This window comes from Bos indicus x Bos taurus, chromosome 21, assembly GCF_003369695.1.
Source record: "Bos indicus x Bos taurus breed Angus x Brahman F1 hybrid chromosome 21, Bos_hybrid_MaternalHap_v2.0, whole genome shotgun sequence".
Taxonomy (NCBI): domain Eukaryota; kingdom Metazoa; phylum Chordata; class Mammalia; order Artiodactyla; family Bovidae; genus Bos; species Bos indicus x Bos taurus.
In genome coordinates this window covers 2,094,977-2,111,039 of record NC_040096.1, presented here as the reverse complement: position 1 = coordinate 2,111,039, position 16,063 = coordinate 2,094,977, and the positions used below count along the sequence as shown (strand labels likewise).

At 52.6% G+C, this 16,063-nt stretch overlaps 1 long non-coding RNA gene and 7 other non-coding genes across 18 annotated transcripts in view; all 8 read right to left on the bottom strand.

Moving 5' to 3' along the window:
* LOC113879502 overlaps positions 1-16,063 on the bottom strand; it is a 51,105-nt gene extending 35,042 nt beyond the window's left edge. For all 11 annotated transcript variants that reach the window (XR_003507330.1, XR_003507332.1, XR_003507331.1 and 8 more), the window contains exons 1-7: positions 16,031-16,063; positions 13,579-13,729; positions 11,127-11,277; positions 8,675-8,825; positions 6,223-6,373; positions 3,771-3,921; positions 1,319-1,469 (exon numbers count right to left, since the gene is read on the bottom strand). This is a non-coding gene — a long non-coding RNA (uncharacterized LOC113879502). The remainder of the gene's footprint in view (positions 1-1,318; positions 1,470-3,770; positions 3,922-6,222; positions 6,374-8,674; positions 8,826-11,126; positions 11,278-13,578; positions 13,730-16,030) is intronic.
* LOC113880145 lies at positions 992-1,083 on the bottom strand. Its single transcript, XR_003507618.1, has one exon. It is a non-coding gene; the product is annotated as a small nucleolar RNA SNORD116 (small nucleolar RNA).
* Positions 3,444-3,535, bottom strand: LOC113880144. Its single transcript, XR_003507617.1, has one exon. It is a non-coding gene; the product is annotated as a small nucleolar RNA SNORD116 (small nucleolar RNA).
* Positions 5,896-5,987, bottom strand: LOC113880143. Its single transcript, XR_003507616.1, has one exon. It is a non-coding gene; the product is annotated as a small nucleolar RNA SNORD116 (small nucleolar RNA).
* LOC113880142 lies at positions 8,348-8,439 on the bottom strand. The gene has a single exon (XR_003507615.1). It is a non-coding gene; the product is annotated as a small nucleolar RNA SNORD116 (small nucleolar RNA).
* LOC113880141 lies at positions 10,800-10,891 on the bottom strand. The gene has a single exon (XR_003507614.1). It is a non-coding gene; the product is annotated as a small nucleolar RNA SNORD116 (small nucleolar RNA).
* LOC113880140 lies at positions 13,252-13,343 on the bottom strand. Its single transcript, XR_003507613.1, has one exon. It is a non-coding gene; the product is annotated as a small nucleolar RNA SNORD116 (small nucleolar RNA).
* Positions 15,704-15,795, bottom strand: LOC113880139. Its single transcript, XR_003507612.1, has one exon. It is a non-coding gene; the product is annotated as a small nucleolar RNA SNORD116 (small nucleolar RNA).

The window sequence follows — 16,063 nt, the reverse complement described above, 5'->3', positions numbered from 1 at the left end:
GGAAGATCCCCTGGAGAAGGGAAAGGCTATCCACTCGTGTTTCGCCTGGAGAATCCATGGAATGGATGTTCATACTTGGTCCCCAGGTCAGGACAAGATACAATGCTATGTGGGAACCACTACTGGCTCTGGAAGCCTGTCACAAAGGAAACCCCTGATAGAGAGGTCAACTGATGGGAGGTCAACAATGGGAGATGGTCCTTGAACCTATGAATTGCCACTGTGATCTTTCCCCACACTCACTTCAACTGTATATGAAGGCAACACCAGACTTCAGGAAATCTGACTGAATAGCTGTCCATCAACCCACCTATCCTTCCCGGTTCCACCACCATTCAAGGTGCATTTCAAGATCTCCGAAATTTGCTCTCCCCTGCATCCACCCACCTCAGGGCAATGTGATAGTCCTCCTTTGACACAAGATTTTTTATCCACAGAAACATCCTATGCAATTTCCAGGCTCAGCCCTCCCAACACCAGTGCCCACGCACACAACAAAGAAACAATCAGACGAGGGGCCCTCAGCTTGCCCACCTCCTGGACACTCTGCCCATTGATCTCTCAATATCAGGGGAAAATTATGTAGCAATCCATCCCCAGAAGAACATGACACAGAAGCCTGGCCAAGGCCACAACTCCTGTTCTGACCCTGAGTGAAAACTCTGTGCTATCCGCCAGGGACCAGGCAGTGGGCACACGGAGGCTTGACAAACCCAGTGGCAGCCCAGATGCTCTCAAATGGCTTCTGCTTCCTCTGCTATCCTCACTCTCATCCACACCAGGAGACAAAAGACCTGGATAGCTTGTGCAAAGAGAGACAATTTGTGGTCCCCAGTCATAACCCAAACATGGGAGATGCAGGCCCTTTCCTCCATGGCTCACCTCCACATCACAAGGCCGTCACCCTCGGCTTGCACACTGTGGCTGCTCACGCCCCAGGGAGCAAAACACATGTGACCCTGGCCCTTCGATCCACTGGAAATCACGTGCTGGACCTCAGTTCCGATGAGGAGACGGTAGTGATGGCTCACTCATTTTGTTCAGATTTCCAAGGAATGCATTTGTGGGAGTCATCATCGATCCAAGCACGTGTGCTCTAGGTGCTGCATGAGCAAAGTCGCCACCTCCATCCCAGGAAGGTCAGTGAGCTTGATCAGGTCAGCATTCAGGACTGAGCAGACTGCAGCCTTGGGGCAGCCAAGCCTCAGGCCCTGGGACCTTGCATGCCCCAGGGAAACCCCAGAAGGTGAGAGTGTGAAGCCCATGCCCAGATCCCTGGAGCCAAACCACTAGGTCTCCTTGACGAAAGGCCGCTTACCGCCATGGTTGTTCCATCTGTACACGCAAGGCCCACTTGTCCAGTTGTCTCTGGGGATTCATGATATTCATCTCGAGAGGCTGGCTATCATGGAATATGCGATGGGTAACCTGTTGCCAACAGTCTTCCATTTTGGGCCACTCAACCTGGCCTGGGGCAAGAAAACACATGTGTGAGGAAGAGCACCAGGTGTACTGGGGAAAGAGGCCAGGCCTCCGGGAGCACTGCCAATCATTCTGGCGTCTACCATTCAATTGCTGCAAGAAGGTGTGCTGTGTAGGCAGCCAAACAGGGATGTGTTGGTGCACGGATACATTCAGAGTCAAGGGACCATCAGGACAAAGAATGCCAATCTGCCAACTGCCTGGTCTCAGGCCTGCAATTCCACTCCACGTACCGTCCTGGCCAACACAATTTAATGATGTCCCCCAAGAACCCCGAGACCCCCTCAGGTGAATGGGGCCCCCTTCACCTAATAGCCATTGACCTTCCAGGGAAACACACCCACTCCTGGCACCTGCTCTGCTCACAATGGACTCACCAGCATGGGAAAGGATAAAAGGTACCTGAGGGCCTCCATGTCATTAAGCCCCTTCTCTGATATGCAGCATATCCATGAAAAATGGCTTTCAGCCCCATGACAAAAGGGCCCCAGTGGACTCAGCCTGGTTGACACATGAGCGTGCTTGCCTCCTGGTCAAAGCCATGCTAAAGCCCTTCCTTGAAAAACACGAAGAGCTACAGGCCATTGGAGCCATTCCAAAGCACAAAGATGCTGAGGCTCCACCCTTTAGAGCAACTGAGTCACTTGTCATGCCACCTTGTTCTTTTTGAGCCAGTAACATCACTGCCATGAGCCCAGACACAATATGAAACTCAGGTTGTTCACGACCATCCTGAAACACCAGTCATGACACCACGGAACTCAGCAAAGAGGCACAATGACTGAACTCACATAACACCTCTGGCTACAGGTTCACACAAGAGCACAGCCTTGCTGCTAAGCACCACACCAGAGAGCTTCTCCTGCCCTTAAAACTGTAGCCCCTCATCTGACTCCCCTATTTCCACAGGGTCCCTGCCAGCTAATTTCTGGGAAGAGTTCCTAAACTTGGGCAAGGATAGGTGGGCTGGGAATAGAAATGACACTGGGATGTCTTGAGGCACAAATTCACTCCATGCACATGGGGAGAACATGGCAAGATGGACAGAAAACATCCCCTCTGCTTCATATGACGCCCAGGCCAGGACAAGACAAGACACCACCTGGGGAACCACTTACGGCTCTGGAGGTCTGCAGCAAAGGAAACCAATCACGGGAGAGGCCAACTGTTCAATAGTCCATGAACCTATGAACCTGCCACCACAGTCCTTCCCCACTCTCACTCCAACCAAACCTGAAGGCAACCCAGAATTCAGGGAACCTGACTGACTTGCCGATCCATTCACCTGCCCATCCATCCATGGGTTCCACCACCACTTGAGGTACATTTCACGATCCCCAAGCTTTGCTCTCCCCCGACAACTGCCCACCTCAGAGCAATGTGCAGGTCCCTCCTGTTGACTCAGGACTTTCATCCTTGGAAATGCCCTAGTGCATCTGCAAGGCTCACTCTCCCAACACTAGTGCCCACTCACATACCAACCAAAGAAACAATCGGACGAGGGGCCATCAGCTTGGCCCACCTCCTGGACACTCTGCCCAATGATCTCCTCTGACCATCAGGAGAAAACTACGCGGCATCCCGTCCCCCAGAAGAACATGACATAGAAACTTGTCCGAAGCCATGACTCCTTTCAGGACATGAGTGAAAACACCTTCAGGCAAAGGCAGTGTGGCTGACAAACTCAGTGGCAGTCCAGATACTCTCAAATGGCTTCCACTTCTCTGCTACCAATAGAATCATACATACCAGGAGACAAAAGCCTTGGTTAGCCTTATGTAACCAGAGATGACTCATGGTCCCTAGCCATATCCCGAGGTTGGGAGGTCAGGGCATTTTCCTCATGGCTCATCTCCATACCACAAGGCCACCACCCTCAGCTTGCACACTGTGGCTGCTCACGCCCCAGGGAGCAAATGACATGTGACCCTGGCCCTTCGATCCACTGGAAATCACGTGCTGGACCTCAGTTCCGATGAGGAGACGGTAGTGATGGCTCACTCATTTTGTTCAGATTTCCAAGGAATGCATTTGTGGGAGTCATCATCGATCCAAGCACGTGTGCTCTAGGTGCTGCATGAGCAAAGTCGCCACCTCCATCCCAGGAAGGTCAGTGAGCTTGATCAGGTCAGCATTCAGGACTGAGCAGACTGCAGCCTTGGGGCAGCCAAGCCTCAGGCCCTGGGACCTTGCATGCCCCAGGGAAACCCCAGAAGGTGAGAGTGTGAAGCCCATGCCCAGATCCCTGGAGCCAAACCACTAGGTCTCCTTGACGAAAGGCCGCTTACCGCCATGGTTGTTCCATCTGTACACGCAAGGCCCACTTGTCCAGTTGTCTCTGGGGATTCATGATATTCATCTCGAGAGGCTGGCTATCATGGAATATGCGATGGGTAACCTGTTGCCAACAGTCTTCCATTTTGGGCCACTCAACCTGGCCTGGGGCAAGAAAACACATGTGTGAGGAAGAGCACCAGGTGTACTGGGGAAAGAGGCCAGGCCTCCGGGAGCACTGCCAATCATTCTGGCGTCTACCATTCAATTGCTGCAAGAAGGTGTGCTGTGTAGGCAGCCAAACAGGGATGTGTTGGTGCACGGATACATTCAGAGTCAAGGGACCATCAGGACAAAGAATGCCAATCTGCCAACTGCCTGGTCTCAGGCCTGCAATTCCACTCCACGTACCGTCCTGGCCAACACAATTTAATGATGTCCCCCAAGAACCCCGAGACCCCCTCAGGTGAATGGGGCCCCCTTCACCTAATAGCCATTGACCTTCCAGGGAAACACACCCACTCCTGGCACCTGCTCTGCTCACAATGGACTCACCAGCATGGGAAAGGATAAAAGGTACCTGAGGGCCTCCATGTCATTAAGCCCCTTCTCTGATATGCAGCATATCCATGAAAAATGGCTTTCAGCCCCATGACAAAAGGGCCCCAGTGGACTCAGCCTGGTTGACACATGAGCGTGCTTGCCTCCTGGTCAAAGCCATGCTAAAGCCCTTCCTTGAAAAACACGAAGAGCTACAGGCCATTGGAGCCATTCCAAAGCACAAAGATGCTGAGGCTCCACCCTTTAGAGCAACTGAGTCACTTGTCATGCCACCTTGTTCTTTTTGAGCCAGTAACATCACTGCCATGAGCCCAGACACAATATGAAACTCAGGTTGTTCACGACCATCCTGAAACACCAGTCATGACACCACGGAACTCAGCAAAGAGGCACAATGACTGAACTCACATAACACCTCTGGCTACAGGTTCACACAAGAGCACAGCCTTGCTGCTAAGCACCACACCAGAGAGCTTCTCCTGCCCTTAAAACTGTAGCCCCTCATCTGACTCCCCTATTTCCACAGGGTCCCTGCCAGCTAATTTCTGGGAAGAGTTCCTAAACTTGGGCAAGGATAGGTGGGCTGGGAATAGAAATGACACTGGGATGTCTTGAGGCACAAATTCACTCCATGCACATGGGGAGAACATGGCAAGATGGACAGAAAACATCCCCTCTGCTTCATATGACGCCCAGGCCAGGACAAGACAAGACACCACCTGGGGAACCACTTACGGCTCTGGAGGTCTGCAGCAAAGGAAACCAATCACGGGAGAGGCCAACTGTTCAATAGTCCATGAACCTATGAACCTGCCACCACAGTCCTTCCCCACTCTCACTCCAACCAAACCTGAAGGCAACCCAGAATTCAGGGAACCTGACTGACTTGCCGATCCATTCACCTGCCCATCCATCCATGGGTTCCACCACCACTTGAGGTACATTTCACGATCCCCAAGCTTTGCTCTCCCCCGACAACTGCCCACCTCAGAGCAATGTGCAGGTCCCTCCTGTTGACTCAGGACTTTCATCCTTGGAAATGCCCTAGTGCATCTGCAAGGCTCACTCTCCCAACACTAGTGCCCACTCACATACCAACCAAAGAAACAATCGGACGAGGGGCCATCAGCTTGGCCCACCTCCTGGACACTCTGCCCAATGATCTCCTCTGACCATCAGGAGAAAACTACGCGGCATCCCGTCCCCCAGAAGAACATGACATAGAAACTTGTCCGAAGCCATGACTCCTTTCAGGACATGAGTGAAAACACCTTCAGGCAAAGGCAGTGTGGCTGACAAACTCAGTGGCAGTCCAGATACTCTCAAATGGCTTCCACTTCTCTGCTACCAATAGAATCATACATACCAGGAGACAAAAGCCTTGGTTAGCCTTATGTAACCAGAGATGACTCATGGTCCCTAGCCATATCCCGAGGTTGGGAGGTCAGGGCATTTTCCTCATGGCTCATCTCCATACCACAAGGCCACCACCCTCAGCTTGCACACTGTGGCTGCTCACGCCCCAGGGAGCAAATGACATGTGACCCTGGCCCTTCGATCCACTGGAAATCACGTGCTGGACCTCAGTTCCGATGAGGAGACGGTAGTGATGGCTCACTCATTTTGTTCAGATTTCCAAGGAATGCATTTGTGGGAGTCATCATCGATCCAAGCACGTGTGCTCTAGGTGCTGCATGAGCAAAGTCGCCACCTCCATCCCAGGAAGGTCAGTGAGCTTGATCAGGTCAGCATTCAGGACTGAGCAGACTGCAGCCTTGGGGCAGCCAAGCCTCAGGCCCTGGGACCTTGCATGCCCCAGGGAAACCCCAGAAGGTGAGAGTGTGAAGCCCATGCCCAGATCCCTGGAGCCAAACCACTAGGTCTCCTTGACGAAAGGCCGCTTACCGCCATGGTTGTTCCATCTGTACACGCAAGGCCCACTTGTCCAGTTGTCTCTGGGGATTCATGATATTCATCTCGAGAGGCTGGCTATCATGGAATATGCGATGGGTAACCTGTTGCCAACAGTCTTCCATTTTGGGCCACTCAACCTGGCCTGGGGCAAGAAAACACATGTGTGAGGAAGAGCACCAGGTGTACTGGGGAAAGAGGCCAGGCCTCCGGGAGCACTGCCAATCATTCTGGCGTCTACCATTCAATTGCTGCAAGAAGGTGTGCTGTGTAGGCAGCCAAACAGGGATGTGTTGGTGCACGGATACATTCAGAGTCAAGGGACCATCAGGACAAAGAATGCCAATCTGCCAACTGCCTGGTCTCAGGCCTGCAATTCCACTCCACGTACCGTCCTGGCCAACACAATTTAATGATGTCCCCCAAGAACCCCGAGACCCCCTCAGGTGAATGGGGCCCCCTTCACCTAATAGCCATTGACCTTCCAGGGAAACACACCCACTCCTGGCACCTGCTCTGCTCACAATGGACTCACCAGCATGGGAAAGGATAAAAGGTACCTGAGGGCCTCCATGTCATTAAGCCCCTTCTCTGATATGCAGCATATCCATGAAAAATGGCTTTCAGCCCCATGACAAAAGGGCCCCAGTGGACTCAGCCTGGTTGACACATGAGCGTGCTTGCCTCCTGGTCAAAGCCATGCTAAAGCCCTTCCTTGAAAAACACGAAGAGCTACAGGCCATTGGAGCCATTCCAAAGCACAAAGATGCTGAGGCTCCACCCTTTAGAGCAACTGAGTCACTTGTCATGCCACCTTGTTCTTTTTGAGCCAGTAACATCACTGCCATGAGCCCAGACACAATATGAAACTCAGGTTGTTCACGACCATCCTGAAACACCAGTCATGACACCACGGAACTCAGCAAAGAGGCACAATGACTGAACTCACATAACACCTCTGGCTACAGGTTCACACAAGAGCACAGCCTTGCTGCTAAGCACCACACCAGAGAGCTTCTCCTGCCCTTAAAACTGTAGCCCCTCATCTGACTCCCCTATTTCCACAGGGTCCCTGCCAGCTAATTTCTGGGAAGAGTTCCTAAACTTGGGCAAGGATAGGTGGGCTGGGAATAGAAATGACACTGGGATGTCTTGAGGCACAAATTCACTCCATGCACATGGGGAGAACATGGCAAGATGGACAGAAAACATCCCCTCTGCTTCATATGACGCCCAGGCCAGGACAAGACAAGACACCACCTGGGGAACCACTTACGGCTCTGGAGGTCTGCAGCAAAGGAAACCAATCACGGGAGAGGCCAACTGTTCAATAGTCCATGAACCTATGAACCTGCCACCACAGTCCTTCCCCACTCTCACTCCAACCAAACCTGAAGGCAACCCAGAATTCAGGGAACCTGACTGACTTGCCGATCCATTCACCTGCCCATCCATCCATGGGTTCCACCACCACTTGAGGTACATTTCACGATCCCCAAGCTTTGCTCTCCCCCGACAACTGCCCACCTCAGAGCAATGTGCAGGTCCCTCCTGTTGACTCAGGACTTTCATCCTTGGAAATGCCCTAGTGCATCTGCAAGGCTCACTCTCCCAACACTAGTGCCCACTCACATACCAACCAAAGAAACAATCGGACGAGGGGCCATCAGCTTGGCCCACCTCCTGGACACTCTGCCCAATGATCTCCTCTGACCATCAGGAGAAAACTACGCGGCATCCCGTCCCCCAGAAGAACATGACATAGAAACTTGTCCGAAGCCATGACTCCTTTCAGGACATGAGTGAAAACACCTTCAGGCAAAGGCAGTGTGGCTGACAAACTCAGTGGCAGTCCAGATACTCTCAAATGGCTTCCACTTCTCTGCTACCAATAGAATCATACATACCAGGAGACAAAAGCCTTGGTTAGCCTTATGTAACCAGAGATGACTCATGGTCCCTAGCCATATCCCGAGGTTGGGAGGTCAGGGCATTTTCCTCATGGCTCATCTCCATACCACAAGGCCACCACCCTCAGCTTGCACACTGTGGCTGCTCACGCCCCAGGGAGCAAATGACATGTGACCCTGGCCCTTCGATCCACTGGAAATCACGTGCTGGACCTCAGTTCCGATGAGGAGACGGTAGTGATGGCTCACTCATTTTGTTCAGATTTCCAAGGAATGCATTTGTGGGAGTCATCATCGATCCAAGCACGTGTGCTCTAGGTGCTGCATGAGCAAAGTCGCCACCTCCATCCCAGGAAGGTCAGTGAGCTTGATCAGGTCAGCATTCAGGACTGAGCAGACTGCAGCCTTGGGGCAGCCAAGCCTCAGGCCCTGGGACCTTGCATGCCCCAGGGAAACCCCAGAAGGTGAGAGTGTGAAGCCCATGCCCAGATCCCTGGAGCCAAACCACTAGGTCTCCTTGACGAAAGGCCGCTTACCGCCATGGTTGTTCCATCTGTACACGCAAGGCCCACTTGTCCAGTTGTCTCTGGGGATTCATGATATTCATCTCGAGAGGCTGGCTATCATGGAATATGCGATGGGTAACCTGTTGCCAACAGTCTTCCATTTTGGGCCACTCAACCTGGCCTGGGGCAAGAAAACACATGTGTGAGGAAGAGCACCAGGTGTACTGGGGAAAGAGGCCAGGCCTCCGGGAGCACTGCCAATCATTCTGGCGTCTACCATTCAATTGCTGCAAGAAGGTGTGCTGTGTAGGCAGCCAAACAGGGATGTGTTGGTGCACGGATACATTCAGAGTCAAGGGACCATCAGGACAAAGAATGCCAATCTGCCAACTGCCTGGTCTCAGGCCTGCAATTCCACTCCACGTACCGTCCTGGCCAACACAATTTAATGATGTCCCCCAAGAACCCCGAGACCCCCTCAGGTGAATGGGGCCCCCTTCACCTAATAGCCATTGACCTTCCAGGGAAACACACCCACTCCTGGCACCTGCTCTGCTCACAATGGACTCACCAGCATGGGAAAGGATAAAAGGTACCTGAGGGCCTCCATGTCATTAAGCCCCTTCTCTGATATGCAGCATATCCATGAAAAATGGCTTTCAGCCCCATGACAAAAGGGCCCCAGTGGACTCAGCCTGGTTGACACATGAGCGTGCTTGCCTCCTGGTCAAAGCCATGCTAAAGCCCTTCCTTGAAAAACACGAAGAGCTACAGGCCATTGGAGCCATTCCAAAGCACAAAGATGCTGAGGCTCCACCCTTTAGAGCAACTGAGTCACTTGTCATGCCACCTTGTTCTTTTTGAGCCAGTAACATCACTGCCATGAGCCCAGACACAATATGAAACTCAGGTTGTTCACGACCATCCTGAAACACCAGTCATGACACCACGGAACTCAGCAAAGAGGCACAATGACTGAACTCACATAACACCTCTGGCTACAGGTTCACACAAGAGCACAGCCTTGCTGCTAAGCACCACACCAGAGAGCTTCTCCTGCCCTTAAAACTGTAGCCCCTCATCTGACTCCCCTATTTCCACAGGGTCCCTGCCAGCTAATTTCTGGGAAGAGTTCCTAAACTTGGGCAAGGATAGGTGGGCTGGGAATAGAAATGACACTGGGATGTCTTGAGGCACAAATTCACTCCATGCACATGGGGAGAACATGGCAAGATGGACAGAAAACATCCCCTCTGCTTCATATGACGCCCAGGCCAGGACAAGACAAGACACCACCTGGGGAACCACTTACGGCTCTGGAGGTCTGCAGCAAAGGAAACCAATCACGGGAGAGGCCAACTGTTCAATAGTCCATGAACCTATGAACCTGCCACCACAGTCCTTCCCCACTCTCACTCCAACCAAACCTGAAGGCAACCCAGAATTCAGGGAACCTGACTGACTTGCCGATCCATTCACCTGCCCATCCATCCATGGGTTCCACCACCACTTGAGGTACATTTCACGATCCCCAAGCTTTGCTCTCCCCCGACAACTGCCCACCTCAGAGCAATGTGCAGGTCCCTCCTGTTGACTCAGGACTTTCATCCTTGGAAATGCCCTAGTGCATCTGCAAGGCTCACTCTCCCAACACTAGTGCCCACTCACATACCAACCAAAGAAACAATCGGACGAGGGGCCATCAGCTTGGCCCACCTCCTGGACACTCTGCCCAATGATCTCCTCTGACCATCAGGAGAAAACTACGCGGCATCCCGTCCCCCAGAAGAACATGACATAGAAACTTGTCCGAAGCCATGACTCCTTTCAGGACATGAGTGAAAACACCTTCAGGCAAAGGCAGTGTGGCTGACAAACTCAGTGGCAGTCCAGATACTCTCAAATGGCTTCCACTTCTCTGCTACCAATAGAATCATACATACCAGGAGACAAAAGCCTTGGTTAGCCTTATGTAACCAGAGATGACTCATGGTCCCTAGCCATATCCCGAGGTTGGGAGGTCAGGGCATTTTCCTCATGGCTCATCTCCATACCACAAGGCCACCACCCTCAGCTTGCACACTGTGGCTGCTCACGCCCCAGGGAGCAAATGACATGTGACCCTGGCCCTTCGATCCACTGGAAATCACGTGCTGGACCTCAGTTCCGATGAGGAGACGGTAGTGATGGCTCACTCATTTTGTTCAGATTTCCAAGGAATGCATTTGTGGGAGTCATCATCGATCCAAGCACGTGTGCTCTAGGTGCTGCATGAGCAAAGTCGCCACCTCCATCCCAGGAAGGTCAGTGAGCTTGATCAGGTCAGCATTCAGGACTGAGCAGACTGCAGCCTTGGGGCAGCCAAGCCTCAGGCCCTGGGACCTTGCATGCCCCAGGGAAACCCCAGAAGGTGAGAGTGTGAAGCCCATGCCCAGATCCCTGGAGCCAAACCACTAGGTCTCCTTGACGAAAGGCCGCTTACCGCCATGGTTGTTCCATCTGTACACGCAAGGCCCACTTGTCCAGTTGTCTCTGGGGATTCATGATATTCATCTCGAGAGGCTGGCTATCATGGAATATGCGATGGGTAACCTGTTGCCAACAGTCTTCCATTTTGGGCCACTCAACCTGGCCTGGGGCAAGAAAACACATGTGTGAGGAAGAGCACCAGGTGTACTGGGGAAAGAGGCCAGGCCTCCGGGAGCACTGCCAATCATTCTGGCGTCTACCATTCAATTGCTGCAAGAAGGTGTGCTGTGTAGGCAGCCAAACAGGGATGTGTTGGTGCACGGATACATTCAGAGTCAAGGGACCATCAGGACAAAGAATGCCAATCTGCCAACTGCCTGGTCTCAGGCCTGCAATTCCACTCCACGTACCGTCCTGGCCAACACAATTTAATGATGTCCCCCAAGAACCCCGAGACCCCCTCAGGTGAATGGGGCCCCCTTCACCTAATAGCCATTGACCTTCCAGGGAAACACACCCACTCCTGGCACCTGCTCTGCTCACAATGGACTCACCAGCATGGGAAAGGATAAAAGGTACCTGAGGGCCTCCATGTCATTAAGCCCCTTCTCTGATATGCAGCATATCCATGAAAAATGGCTTTCAGCCCCATGACAAAAGGGCCCCAGTGGACTCAGCCTGGTTGACACATGAGCGTGCTTGCCTCCTGGTCAAAGCCATGCTAAAGCCCTTCCTTGAAAAACACGAAGAGCTACAGGCCATTGGAGCCATTCCAAAGCACAAAGATGCTGAGGCTCCACCCTTTAGAGCAACTGAGTCACTTGTCATGCCACCTTGTTCTTTTTGAGCCAGTAACATCACTGCCATGAGCCCAGACACAATATGAAACTCAGGTTGTTCACGACCATCCTGAAACACCAGTCATGACACCACGGAACTCAGCAAAGAGGCACAATGACTGAACTCACATAACACCTCTGGCTACAGGTTCACACAAGAGCACAGCCTTGCTGCTAAGCACCACACCAGAGAGCTTCTCCTGCCCTTAAAACTGTAGCCCCTCATCTGACTCCCCTATTTCCACAGGGTCCCTGCCAGCTAATTTCTGGGAAGAGTTCCTAAACTTGGGCAAGGATAGGTGGGCTGGGAATAGAAATGACACTGGGATGTCTTGAGGCACAAATTCACTCCATGCACATGGGGAGAACATGGCAAGATGGACAGAAAACATCCCCTCTGCTTCATATGACGCCCAGGCCAGGACAAGACAAGACACCACCTGGGGAACCACTTACGGCTCTGGAGGTCTGCAGCAAAGGAAACCAATCACGGGAGAGGCCAACTGTTCAATAGTCCATGAACCTATGAACCTGCCACCACAGTCCTTCCCCACTCTCACTCCAACCAAACCTGAAGGCAACCCAGAATTCAGGGAACCTGACTGACTTGCCGATCCATTCACCTGCCCATCCATCCATGGGTTCCACCACCACTTGAGGTACATTTCACGATCCCCAAGCTTTGCTCTCCCCCGACAACTGCCCACCTCAGAGCAATGTGCAGGTCCCTCCTGTTGACTCAGGACTTTCATCCTTGGAAATGCCCTAGTGCATCTGCAAGGCTCACTCTCCCAACACTAGTGCCCACTCACATACCAACCAAAGAAACAATCGGACGAGGGGCCATCAGCTTGGCCCACCTCCTGGACACTCTGCCCAATGATCTCCTCTGACCATCAGGAGAAAACTACGCGGCATCCCGTCCCCCAGAAGAACATGACATAGAAACTTGTCCGAAGCCATGACTCCTTTCAGGACATGAGTGAAAACACCTTCAGGCAAAGGCAGTGTGGCTGACAAACTCAGTGGCAGTCCAGATACTCTCAAATGGCTTCCACTTCTCTGCTACCAATAGAATCATACATACCAGGAGACAAAAGCCTTGGTTAGCCTTATGTAACCAGAGATGACTCATGGTCCCTAGCCATATCCCGAGGTTGGGAGGTCAGGGCATTTTCCTCATGGCTCATCTCCATACCACAAGGCCACCACCCTCAGCTTGCACACTGTGGCTGCTCACGCCCCAGGGAGCAAATGACATGTGACCCTGGCCCTTCGATCCACTGGAAATCACGTGCTGGACCTCAGTTCCGATGAGGAGACGGTAGTGATGGCTCACTCATTTTGTTCAGATTTCCAAGGAATGCATTTGTGGGAGTCATCATCGATCCAAGCACGTGTGCTCTAGGTGCTGCATGAGCAAAGTCGCCACCTCCATCCCAGGAAGGTCAGTGAGCTTGATCAGGTCAGCATTCAGGACTGAGCAGACTGCAGCCTTGGGGCAGCCAAGCCTCAGGCCCTGGGACCTTGCATGCCCCAGGGAAACCCCAGAAGGTGAGAGTGTGAAGCCCATGCCCAGATCCCTGGAGCCAAACCACTAGGTCTCCTTGACGAAAGGCCGCTTACCGCCATGGTTGTTCCATCTGTACACGCAAGGCCCACTTGTCCAGTTGTCTCTGGGGATTCATGATATTCATCTCGAGAGGCTGGCTATCATGGAATATGCGATGGGTAACCTGTTGCCAACAGTCTTCCATTTTGGGCCACTCAACCTGGCCTGGGGCAAGAAAACACATGTGTGAGGAAGAGCACCAGGTGTACTGGGGAAAGAGGCCAGGCCTCCGGGAGCACTGCCAATCATTCTGGCGTCTACCATTCAATTGCTGCAAGAAGGTGTGCTGTGTAGGCAGCCAAACAGGGATGTGTTGGTGCACGGATACATTCAGAGTCAAGGGACCATCAGGACAAAGAATGCCAATCTGCCAACTGCCTGGTCTCAGGCCTGCAATTCCACTCCACGTACCGTCCTGGCCAACACAATTTAATGATGTCCCCCAAGAACCCCGAGACCCCCTCAGGTGAATGGGGCCCCCTTCACCTAATAGCCATTGACCTTCCAGGGAAACACACCCACTCCTGGCACCTGCTCTGCTCACAATGGACTCACCAGCATGGGAAAGGATAAAAGGTACCTGAGGGCCTCCATGTCATTAAGCCCCTTCTCTGATATGCAGCATATCCATGAAAAATGGCTTTCAGCCCCATGACAAAAGGGCCCCAGTGGACTCAGCCTGGTTGACACATGAGCGTGCTTGCCTCCTGGTCAAAGCCATGCTAAAGCCCTTCCTTGAAAAACACGAAGAGCTACAGGCCATTGGAGCCATTCCAAAGCACAAAGATGCTGAGGCTCCACCCTTTAGAGCAACTGAGTCACTTGTCATGCCACCTTGTTCTTTTTGAGCCAGTAACATCACTGCCATGAGCCCAGACACAATATGAAACTCAGGTTGTTCACGACCATCCTGAAACACCAGTCATGACACCACGGAACTCAGCAAAGAGGCACAATGACTGAACTCACATAACACCTCTGGCTACAGGTTCACACAAGAGCACAGCCTTGCTGCTAAGCACCACACCAGAGAGCTTCTCCTGCCCTTAAAACTGTAGCCCCTCATCTGACTCCCCTATTTCCACAGGGTCCCTGCCAGCTAATTTCTGGGAAGAGTTCCTAAACTTGGGCAAGGATAGGTGGGCTGGGAATAGAAATGACACTGGGATGTCTTGAGGCACAAATTCACTCCATGCACATGGGGAGAACATGGCAAGATGGACAGAAAACATCCCCTCTGCTTCATATGACGCCCAGGCCAGGACAAGACAAGACACCACCTGGGGAACCACTTACGGCTCTGGAGGTCTGCAGCAAAGGAAACCAATCACGGGAGAGGCCAACTGTTCAATAGTCCATGAACCTATGAACCTGCCACCACAGTCCTTCCCCACTCTCACTCCAACCAAACCTGAAGGCAACCCAGAATTCAGGGAACCTGACTGACTTGCCGATCCATTCACCTGCCCATCCATCCATGGGTTCCACCACCACTTGAGGTACATTTCACGATCCCCAAGCTTTGCTCTCCCCCGACAACTGCCCACCTCAGAGCAATGTGCAGGTCCCTCCTGTTGACTCAGGACTTTCATCCTTGGAAATGCCCTAGTGCATCTGCAAGGCTCACTCTCCCAACACTAGTGCCCACTCACATACCAACCAAAGAAACAATCGGACGAGGGGCCATCAGCTTGGCCCACCTCCTGGACACTCTGCCCAATGATCTCCTCTGACCATCAGGAGAAAACTACGCGGCATCCCGTCCCCCAGAAGAACATGACATAGAAACTTGTCCGAAGCCATGACTCCTTTCAGGACATGAGTGAAAACACCTTCAGGCAAAGGCAGTGTGGCTGACAAACTCAGTGGCAGTCCAGATACTCTCAAATGGCTTCCACTTCTCTGCTACCAATAGAATCATACATACCAGGAGACAAAAGCCTTGGTTAGCCTTATGTAACCAGAGATGACTCATGGTCCCTAGCCATATCCCGAGGTTGGGAGGTCAGGGCATTTTCCTCATGGCTCATCTCCATACCACAAGGCCACCACCCTCAGCTTGCACACTGTGGCTGCTCACGCCCCAGGGAGCAAATGACATGTGACCCTGGCCCTTCGATCCACTGGAAATCACGTGCTGGACCTCAGTTCCGATGAGGAGACGGTAGTGATGGCTCACTCATTTTGTTCAGATTTCCAAGGAATGCATTTGTGGGAGTCATCATCGATCCAAGCACGTGTGCTCTAGGTGCTGCATGAGCAAAGTCGCCACCTCCATCCCAGGAAGGTCAGTGAGCTTGATCAGGTCAGCATTCAGGACTGAGCAGACTGCAGCCTTGGGGCAGCCAAGCCTCAGGCCCTGGGACCTTGCATGCCCCAGGGAAACCCCAGAAGGTGAGAGTGTGAAGCCCATGCCCAGATCCCTGGAGCCAAACCACTAGGTCTCCTTGACGAAAGGCCGCTTACCGCCATGGTTGTTCCATCTGTACACGCAAGGCC